Source organism: Barbus barbus (genome assembly GCF_936440315.1).
Source record: "Barbus barbus genome assembly, chromosome: 24".
Taxonomy (NCBI): Eukaryota; Metazoa; Chordata; class Actinopteri; order Cypriniformes; family Cyprinidae; genus Barbus; species Barbus barbus.
In genome coordinates this window covers 11,346,225-11,358,368 of record NC_136752.1, presented here as the reverse complement: position 1 = coordinate 11,358,368, position 12,144 = coordinate 11,346,225, and positions in this window count along the sequence as shown.

The following is a 12,144-nucleotide window of genomic DNA, read 5'->3' as shown; positions in this document are numbered from 1 at the left end:
TATCTAGAAATTATTTAACCATAAAACACATTCAACATAGAACATGTTTCCATATATGCGGTCTTGAGGGCAACTCACTAGAGACTCACATTTCAATTGTGGGTTTGACAAAGCAGGGGTGACCTTCCCACAGACTAAAATTAATAGGCCTACCTGTTTATTTTTACAGATCATAAGTTGGATTTTTATAGAAAATTAATGTAAAATGTTAAAGTTGAACTAAAGCATAGTAGTCCAGGTGATGTGCAAAATTTGAGGTGATATGTTCACTTTTTCATAAAAGCATGAAATTTGGTACACTTGTATAGTTTGCGGCCCTAAAGATTTTCAGAAATGGAGCCATCGCAAAAACACCTTGTGGTTACCATGGCGACCATTTTACTTTCCGCCATATTATGTATTTTGTGTCATATCTCCTGAACCAAATATGATAACACAGGAAGGGTGATGTCTACCCCTATGTTTTGACGGTCAAGGATTACAATGATACCATATACAACAAACTTTTCAGGTGAAGAGTTAATGGTGAAATCAGCAATGTAAGAAGGAAATAACAGTATCTGAGCATCACAGTATCACAGCATTTACAAAAGTCCATATTATGGCTTTTGTTTTTTTTCTTTCTTTGATAATTTACTAATATTTTATTCAATAGTACAATAAAATGATGTTTTAATTAATTAATTATTAATTAGTTACATTTAGTGCTTTTCTGAGTACTCAAAGCGCTTTACATGGAAGAGGGAATCTCAGTCTCAACTGTGCAGCTGGAATGGACCATTTGGCTCACACCTTTATAGACACAGTTATATTATTTCTTTCACAGAATGACCACCTGAACTTTAACCAATCTGGTTTCAGCAGCGGCCATTCAACTGAGACTGCTTTGCTGTTGGTCATTGTAGCCCTGCAGATAGTGAAAGCCGATTCCAAATCATCAGTTATTCTACTGGATCCATCTGCCACTTTTGATACTGTGAATCATCAGATTATCCTGTCTGCCATCACCGGATCTGCACTCCACTGGTTTGAATATTATCTCACAGGTAGGTCTTTCAGGGTTTCCTGGGGAGGAGAGCTATCCAAAGAACATCAACTGGCCACAGGGTTTCCTTGGGGATCAGTTCTTCACCATATACACTACATCACTGGGACCCATTATACAAGCACATGGTTTCTCCAACAAAATTCTACCATTGATGACACACAGCTCTATCATTCATTTCAACCAGACAATCCAATAGTAGCTGCATGGATCTCAGGCTGCTTGACAAACATCTCGGCATAGATGAAAGAACATCACCTGCAGATCAGCCTGGCAAAGACTGAGCTTCTCGTTTTCCCTGCCACTCCGACTCTACAGCATGATTTCATCATCCTGCTAGGTTCATCAAAAATTATTCTTTGGTGACCAACTGACCTTCAAAGACCGTATTGTAAAGACAGCTCGATCATGGATGTTTGAAATTGCACAAGATCAGGAGGATCAGCCCCTTCCAAACAGAGCATGCTGCACAACTTCTTGCCCAGGCCCTTGTGATTTCTAGGTTGGACTATTGCAATACTCTTCTAGCTGGACTTCCATCATGCGCAAACAAACTTTGACAAATGTTTCAGAATGCAGTGGCATGACTGGTCTCCCATGAACCCAAAAGGGCCCACTTCATACCTCTCTTTATCTCCCTGCACTGGCTACCGGTTGTGGCTCGCATCAAGTTCAAGACATTGATGTTTGCGTACAGAATAGCCACAGGTTCAGCACCCTCCCACTTCCTCCTCACTCTTACGAATCTACATCCCCTCCATAAGCCTGAGATCTGTAAGTAAGTGATGCCTTGTGGTAACATCACAGAGAGGCATTTTCGTTCACCTTTCCTTTTTGGTGAAATGATCATCCAACACCTGCAGTAATTAACAGAACACCCGACACGTTATCTGACAGCAACACTAATTGAGTCCTATACCCGACCCATTTGACATAAAAACTGCAACCCGAACCACACCTACATTAAATCTCCTACATGAGGTAGAAAAAACTCATTTATTAAAACTTTTATTCAAATTTTGAAGAGATTAAATACAGAAAGCAAGCAAAGAGCACCCCCTTCAATATAATCACTACAGCTGTCAATCAGTGGCAGAGTGATTGGCTACATTGCTCAGCGTGTACTGGACCGAGTCAAAATAGTCTTGGTTATTGGACCTGTAACCCGCCCATGCTTGTCACCGTCCAGCCTGCACCCGCACCACACCCTACACATAAATATTATTCCACCGGTTTCATCAAATATTAGCGGTTCACCTGCGTGTACCAGCCCGCATTCAGGACTCTGGCTTCCCCCTTGTGGACAACATAATAGACAACTCTGGTCCCAGAGAGTGATTGTAAATTAAATTTACATGAAATTTGTTTGAAATTTCATTCTGCATCTTCTGAGATTTCATTGTAATCCTTCTCATAAAGTCACTAAATTAACCATTAACTGTTCACCTGATTGCATTGCCGTCTGGGTGTGATGTTAGAGCGTTTTTGAGAGAGAACAAGAATGTATTGGAAATACACTTACCTGAGATGATTTTTATATATACAGTATATATGAAATATATGATAGTATTCTTGAAAAAAAAAAACATTTTAATGTATTATTGAATAAAATATTAGTTAATTATCAAAGAAAGAAAAAATTAATAGCCATAATATGGACTTTGGTAAATGCTGTGATACTGTGATGCTCATTGCTGATTTCACCATTAACTCTTCACTTGAGCAGTTTATGTTGTTGTATATGGTATCATTGTAATCCTTGACCATCAAAACATAGGGGTAGACATCACCTTTTCTGTGTTATCATGTTTGGTTCAGGAGATATGACAAAAAATACATAATTTGGTTATGGCGGAAAGTAAAATGGTCGCCATGGCAACCATGAGGTATTTTTGCAATGGCTCCATTTCTGAAACTGTTTAGGGCCGCAAACTACACAAGTGTACCAAATATCATGCTTTTATGAAAAAGTAAAAAAAAAATCACATATCACCTGGACTATAGTTAAAGTGTGTCCTGTCATGGTCTATGATTCTTAGAATTATAGAAAGTTCAAAAAGACCACATTTATTTGAAACAAATAATTTGTAACATTAGAATATCTGGTAACACTTTAGAATACTGATCCTTTGTTAATGAGTAACTACACAGGAACAAGTCACTAATGCACTATTAACATTGTAGTAACTACGAGTAACTAACAAGAAACTATGATTATTGATTTAGTAAGTAATAGTGCTCAGTTGAAACTGGTAGTTCACTATTAGCTAATCAATAACTACTATTTTTATATATATATATATAGAGAACTACTAAGAACTACTGCATACAGGTTCATAATTAATGGAAATTATGTATTATGTATTATTAATTATTAATGTATAATTAATTATAAAATGAAGATCATGGTAACCCACTAGTAATGACTCAAGAATTAGTAAATTCTTCTACAAGAACTACTAACTACTTGGATCAGTATTCTAAAGTGAAAAGCATCATAACTCCCTAATATTAACTGTCGTAATTTTAAGCTTTTGAGATATATGTAAGGTTTTGGATAGTTATGACTTAAGTGTTACTACATCCTTCTGAAGAAACTAAATTATTTGGATCAGTATTCTAAAGTGAAGATCACCGTAAGCCACTAGTAATGATTTAAGTGTTACCAAATCTAGCAAAATGAAATACTAACCAAAACCTTACAAAAACCTTAAAAGTTTACAATGACTTCAGTTATTACTAGGGAGTTATCACGATCTTCACTTTAGAATACTGATCCAAAAAATGAGTAATTCCTTTAGAAGGATGACTGAATAATTACTATCCAATGCTTTACAACACTCTCAAAAGCTTACAATGATTTCAGTCGTTACTAGGGAGTTATCACGATCTTCACTTCAGAATACTGATCCAAATAATTAGTAATTCCTTCTGAAGAATTTGGTAATACTTGAGTCATTACTAGTGGGTTACCATGACCTTTACTTTAGAATTAATGATACATTATGTATTATTCATATTAATTATGAACCTGTATACAGTAGTTCTTAGTAGTTCTTAGGGAGGTATGAAAAAATAATAGTTACTGATTAGCTAATAGTGAACTACCACATACGACCAAGCACTATTACTTTCTAATTCATTAATCAGAGTTTCTTGTTAGTTACTCGTAGTTACTAGAGTGCTAATATTGCGTTACTCATGTGTTCTTGTGTAGTTATTCATTAATGATGGAACAGTATTCTAAAGTGTTACCGAATATCTTTACATTATAATGTTAATTAATGTGTCAATGTGCTTGCTGAATAAAAATATATATATTTATTCATTTATTTCTTCCTTCCACTAACTGTTAAATGCTAGTGCTTTTATATTTAAGAAATTATTCTATATATTATACAGATGTTCTAGCTATGCTAAAAAGAAGTTTCACATTTGTGACACTAGGAGATTTATTTTTCTCAATACATTACTTTATACTACAGATGATGTTATAAGTATGTGTAAATGTTTATTTTTGAATGGTTTGCCATACGTTTTGTGGATGAAGTGGCTCTGTGGGACGATGGGAACATTTTTGGCTGCTTCATTTGTAAAATGTGAATATTTTTTGCACTTGTTCTTTGGTAAAATCAGTAAAATGAGGGTTTTGAGAGGCCAGCATGTTTATTTAGCAGAGTTAAGGATGTACTGTTAACAGTAATTAAACGATCAGTTTGGCTTGAACATGCAGAAACTATCAACGCATGCTGATACAATCACATCACCATTGTCCTTATTCTCTTTTACATCTCCGGTTCAATAGACATTTCAACACTTCTCACAAAAACATCCCAACTCTAATTTGGCAAGAAACACATACTCACAAACACAAACACGCTCACATTTCTGCACAACCTTCCAATCAAACCATACAAACACACACCCATGCCATGCAGAATATTCATTTTGGTTCAACTATTCCTTTCAAGTCCATTACAGTTTTCTCACAACTAACAATGTGCTTGAGTTTCACAGAAAACATCCATTAGTGAGGTAATGAATGGTAACTGCACCTCAGGGCAGGTCTGAGAAAGTATTTTTACACAAAATTTATTTTCGCAAATCCTTGCTGACACACGTGCAAAAATGCTACTGGCTACAAGGGGAAGACTATCTTGGGACAGGTTAGCGTTTGAGAATGTGCTCACACACTTGGCTAAAGTACAGCTGGTGTTGAGGGACGGTCTTTAAGTTGTGCGCAGCTGTACGAAGTTTGAGAAGGTCTGCTGCTTGGGGATGGAGATGTCAGCTGCAATAAAATGAATCATGGAACTTGGGGAGGAAAATAAAGCTAGGCGGGTCATTCCCAATGACCTTACAATGCGTGCCGTTCCATCTTATATTAAAACTTTTCATTGAATTGGAAATGTTGACATACACAGAGTCACGCACACTTGCATCATATGAAAGTTACTATTTATATGTGGGTGAAGCACAAGTATGGCTTTAAATGTGATTCATCCAATTGGGATTTAGAGTCAGAAATGTTCTACAATGGATATGTGTCTGTGAAAATCATACCTTGCAGCTGTGTGCAAAAGATGATGATTGATGCAGAACTGGTCGGTGTACCTTGTAGTTAAAAAAACACCACCACTGCCATGCACCAGAGAGATAAGAAACCCAGATTGCCAAAGCTGAAAACAGAGGAAGATGGCAAACTCATATCTACAGAAAACAGAGTGCAGAGCAGCTGCTGACATGCACACCTTGTTTTCAAAGCTGGGCAGGCTAAAGTCTACCAAGAACACAAGGATGTAAAGCCAAGACAAATGAAAACATGGAGCTGTATTAACTCAGCTATCATCATGCAACAAGAAAAATAATCATTAATAACAGCCTCAGTCCAAGTATAATCTTTTTTTTTTCTTTTTTACACAATATAATGGGTTTGATTGTGTCAATGCAATTTGAATGTATTTTATTGGAGAGTGGGGCTAGTTGTCAAATATAACTAGTTTATATAACTGTTTATATATATATGTATATATATATATATATATATATATATATATATATATATATATATATATATATGGGTATTTGATTGGGAATTTTGATACAAAAAAAAGAAAAACTTATGAAGCACAAAACAATTTATGAAACAATCAAAATGTGTAAGATAAAATATACAGTATCAAAGCTTAACTTTGGCCCACATATATTTCCATTAATGAATTTTGTATATATTAAAAACCCAATCTAGTGTTTTAAAAAATAATGACATATAATGAAATTATGAAAAGCAGTTCAACTTGCCAGTTTTATTGTTTTTCAATTTTGTACCCATCATCTTTTAAGAATCTTTTCTTCTTTTAAATCTTAAAAAATTCAAATTAGTTATACTAATATAAAATGTGCTATTCTAATATAAATTTGAATGAACAGAAAGCACAGAAATGATCATTCAAGATTGAAAACCAAAGAGACATTAACATTATTGAAAAAATTGTAGAATAACTTATATTCTTTTTAAAATTCTATGCATCAAAGAATCCTGAAATAAAATGTATCGTGGTATCCACAAATAATATTAAGCAGCACAACTGCTTTTAACATTCATAACAATAAGACATGTTTCTTGAACAGCAAATCAAGATATTATAACAGAAAAAAAATAATAAATAAAAAAAACTACAACATTATAAATCCATTATATATCACAATATTACTGTGAAGTTTACACTTACTGTTTTACTGTCTTACCGTTTTAATGCAGCCTTGGTCTTGGACTTACCGACTCCAAACTGAGTGATAGTGTATCCAATGACTTTTCCTTAAAAATCAGTTAGCAACATATAGCCCCAATATCCTCTATAAATTTAGTGGCATGCCTATGAAAAGTAATAATAGTGAATTCTTTGGCCAACAGAATAGCCACACATGTGTTCAGACATAATGAGAGTGAGGAGAAAGATTGGGGACAGATTAACATCAGGATGCTTGCAAACACACGGTTGACAAAAACAGTTGACGAAACAGTGAGGGGAGCTTACTACATGTCTCTTTTACCTGTTGCCTCAGCTCCTGTATAAATAGTGCCAGCAGTACCCCCGTGACCCAGTGAGTGTATGTATAATTTCATTCATTCCCTCGTCCTCTTTCACTTTCACTCGCTCGTCCTTCCTCTCACCTCTTGACCTGACCACAGGAAATTCCTCACCTACCAGCTGATCAGCTATTAGAGGGAGGCTTTATGATGTATTGGGGTAAGAAATATCAATCTTCAAAGGGTGTGAAGAGGAAATGAAAGGGAAAGGAGTGAGAGAAAGCATGCTGCATGTGGAAAATCCTGTCTTAAAGAGCTCTGCATAGTGTTTGTTGATCTTGGCATCGTCGAGTGAAAACTATTCAGAAGGAGAAGGTGCAGATGAAGTGAGACAGATTTTTAGACATGTCATTAAAAAAAAAAAAAAAAAAAAAAGACTTTTGGATTGCCTGCATGTTACCTGCTGAATATATTAACATAAACACAGAAGAACCTACTGTGGGTGAACTCAGTAAACCTTTGATCTACTTTCCCACTCTAGATCTGAGTACTTAAATATTATTACAGTTTTACATATACTATTACTGTAAGAAAAAAAAAATATCTGTATTTCAGTAATCAGAGCTCCATACACACCTTACAGCTCAAGTGACTGTCTAAAAAAACTGAAGAATTGGGCCTCTATGGGCATCAAATTTGAAACATTTAAAACATCAAGAACAATGTACATTTTCGTGACATGACCCCTTTAAATACTACTCCAGTAAACCAATACAATTCAGTGTCAGGAATGTTTATTATCCTTACAATGAACCACCACAAGCTGATTCATACATTCATCTGTAATAAAACTGACCCAACGGAGGCCATTCTCACCAAGAAGAGTCAGTAGCGGTCACAAAGAGGATCACTGGGTGGCGAAACCATCAAACCACATTAAGACATCAAATGCAAAACAGAGGCAGTGACCACCAATGCATCACTGCTCTCATTCAAAGACAAACACTGTTTTATGGAAGTGTTTCATTATTGTTTTTTCAAAGCCAGAAAACCAAAACTACAAAACAAAAGCCCCTCGTGAAACATTCCAGCATATGATCATTACGAACCAACGTGGGAATCAAGAGTTTCCCGCTGGTTCAAAAGAGGCTCACACTTTTTATAGGCTTGTATAATGAATTCCTCTGTTTTCTGGACAAATCGTGAAAGTTGTAGAACAATAGGAAATCTCTTTACGATGGAGGGGAAAAATGCACAGCTCAGCATTTGGAGGAAGCGTTCGCAGCTGGGGGTGAACCACGAGACCCCCTTGGGAAACCAAACTGTGAGTGAAAAGAAAAAGGTGAGAGAAGAGGGGGGTGACAACTGGGATAAATCTCTGTGTTATATTATCTATATTACACACTTTTAACACATGTTCCTATATCATTTGGACACTGCGTGCCTTGGAGGACAGATATGGGGTGGGTAGTGAACACTGCTCATTATAATACAATAATGTGGTTTCTACTGGTTGAATCCTCTGCTGAACTGAGATATCAGATACTACAAGAACGAGAATAGAAGACAAGAACTCATTACTTCTTGCTTTGGTGATTTGAAGATTGTGGCTTTCACTCACATAAAATTGTAAACCACTTAAAGGTAATTTTCTCCTCATTATAATGGTTGAGATAAAGAAACATGAGACTATCAGTAGGCTAATAAAGGATTTATTTCACATAAAGTGGGTTGCTATGTTAAAGTCTCATAACCAGCTGGATACTCATCACTTCATCAACCTTTGTGTATAATATAAATTGCATAACCACATTCTTACACTGGCTTTGGTAACCTATAAACCTATTTTTTACGTTACATCCACACCACTAGGTGGCAGTATAAGTCCAAGGTCACTGACATATTAGTCTCAGCCTCAGACGTCATGCCCACGGACCATTGGCTAAACATCTGATGCATATGGCACACTTTTCTGGAAACACTTCAGGAATGTCTAAGTCGTCATCTGACTGGTTGAATTAAACCGGATTTCCGGGAGACGCGAGTGACGCGTTTATATTCAGGCTGCCAGGAAACAGCGATTCCATGGCACCAAACCCCCTCACGAAAGAAGAAAGCCGCCATATTTACAAATGTGACGACGAACGCTTATCAGGGTCAACTAAACGCTGAATTTTCAAAAGTATGTGAAATATTTAATGTTCGCAGCATATAATCTTTAAAATATGTTTTACACACAGTTATTGTGGCGACATTTCCACGCCCCGAAACGTGACGCTAAAGTCAGTCTGAAGGTCTGGCTACGCGAGACTACTGACATATATGCTAGCATGATGCATCTTTAATGAGGAATTCACAAATTGCAGCCATTGATAGTAGAGTCAATGTTCTTGTAGACAGGTTGGTAGTGTTGTCTACAAAGACAAATTTATATTTACATTTTCACCAATATTAATGACAGTAACTGCAGATAGCAACTGTTTTGTAAGTGTTGAGAGAATATGACGAAGTCTCTTCTGAAAACAAAATCAAACAGAACAGAAAGAAAAAAGTGCAAAAGTTTCAAAGCAATTTAGTGAATTTTCATGTAGAAGTTAGATCTCTGGCTTCAATTAAGAGCTATGCAACAAATAAACAAACAAATGGAAGCAACATGCTATTCAGAGACATTACTGTAAATATGAAAGTGTACCAACAAGAAAAGGCAAATCTGAACAGATTTTAAATGACTAGGGATCATACACTTGCCAAATTTAAAGGGTTACATAGAAAAACTGGGCATCAATAAATGACTGAGGATCGCACACTACCAGACTTTCAAGTACCTCGTGTCTAGGAGACACATTTGAAATGAAAACAATATGTGTTGTAAAACTGACTCAAAATATCAAACATTTGATACCTGGCAACTGGATAGAATCATTGGTTGTGTCTCACCATCTAGAGGTCGCGTTTGCTGTAAGCATACGTCTCATTTCAGAAATGTAACCATTGTAAAATTGACTTATTGCTTGTGAGGTGTAAATTACAGTAATTCATTTCTTACTGTGGTTACTTTTCTGAAATGAGGCAGCTTCAATGACATAATGTACTGTAAGTGGCCAACAAATGCAACCTCCAGAGGGTACAGCCTTCGAAGACATAGCTGTAGTCATACACTGCGTGATTTTCTGTGAAATTTATCATCCCTGACTGCCCAAAATCTGCAGACTGGCTGTATTTTTCCAACTCATCCAGACTACAAATCAGGTTAAACATCCATGTAAAAGTAATCCAGCCTTAAGTCTCCAATTCAGTTAGATCTCTGGCTTTTCACGCAATCCAACAAAGAAACAAACAAAAGGAAGTTAACATAAAAAATAAATAAATAAATATTACTGTAAATATTGAAAGTGCAGCAACAAGTATTATTGGAATAAATTGGCTAAATGTAATTTTATGTTCAATGTTTGTTAAGCCCAGAGGATTCTGAATGTTTAGCTACATTACTTCCAAAATAATTTAATGCTCCTCAAATCTCATGACAGATGACTTTGTTTATCTAAAGTAAGCCCTGGAAACTGGATGGTATCAAATGGGCCATGTGCTACGATGAAATCCATCTAGCACACTGGAATGTTCGCTCCCTAAAAAAAAATCCCACAATGCACCACAAAAACCAGGGAGCATTGATGGTCACCATGTTCATTAACAGAATGTAAATCACATTTCGAAGACCTTTATCTGAAGAAAGGACAGAAAATATATCAGTGAAGCTAAAGCTAAAGCTAGTTGGTACAATGTAAACTGAGTTGACAGCAATGTGACTTTTGAATAACCATCATATTAAATATTTGAAAGTTAGCCTATTAGAGCTTAGAATATAGCATAATGAATTTACAGGCTAAAGCCAATGAAGTTAAGATGGATTAAGGTTTTTACTGATCTATGAATGTCACCTACCCATCATCTTTGTGTTGCTACCTTAAGTATGACAAGCTAAGTATAATAATGACTATTGGATTGAACATAGGCATATGTCATCTGTGTTTTCCCCACCATCAGCTGCCAATCAAATGAACACATTGTGTGCAGCAGGAGTTTATCTGAGGACACCAAGTGTGAGTTTAACCCAACAATCTGATCTAAGGACAGCATAATAATGGGATCTTCAGCTGGATGTGTCTATGGTGCTCTTGAATTCAAGCCAGTACATACACATCTTTGTTGTTATATGTTCTGGTATAGTTTCATCAAACATCTGGAATGTTCTGACGACATTTGGCCTTCATCTCTTAGTACTAATCCACAAAACGCAGGCACCCGGCGTTGAGGTGAGATAAACCTCTTAAAGTTGATTTTCACGTTCTCTGTGCGTCACTTTTTTGAAGCATTACAGCAACACTTCAAAGACGGTTGCGGGAGAGAGGAGCTCTTAATGAGTAACAGGTCCTTGTTCGCTCACGGCCATCCCGGAATGTTTATTTAGAAGGATGAGCCAAGAGTGGCCAGCTGCTTTCTTTTGGGAACAATACGAGAATTCAGCACATCTGCTCTTCATTACAAGAGCCTTCTCTCGTTCTCTCTCTTACTCTAACCTTTATCATTCAGATCTTATCCTCCTCCCTCTCCATCATACACACTCAAACAAATGCACATGCACCAGATACATTTAACGGTACCTTCAGCCAAGCTTTCAGCGCTATCGCCATCAGCTCTACCTCTGCCTCCACTTTGATTGAAGGAACCATTCACCCTAAAAATGAAAATTCAGTCTTCATTTACACACCCTCATGTTGTTCCAAACCTGTAAGTTGTTCCTTTCTGTGGAATATAAAATGAGACATTTTTTGAAAAATTAACAACATAGTGACATTGGCCTGCCATAAAAAGGCCAAAATAATGAGAAAAAAAAACATCATAAAAATATCTTAATAGTCATCCATACAACGTGTGCATTATATTCCCAGTCTTTAAGTCTTCGGAAGCCTTATGATATTTTTAGTTTGTTATTAGTTTAATATTTATAGTCTGGTTTGTTTGTCGGAAAAATGGCAGATTCGGCATTATGATTGGTCAGATCGCCTGT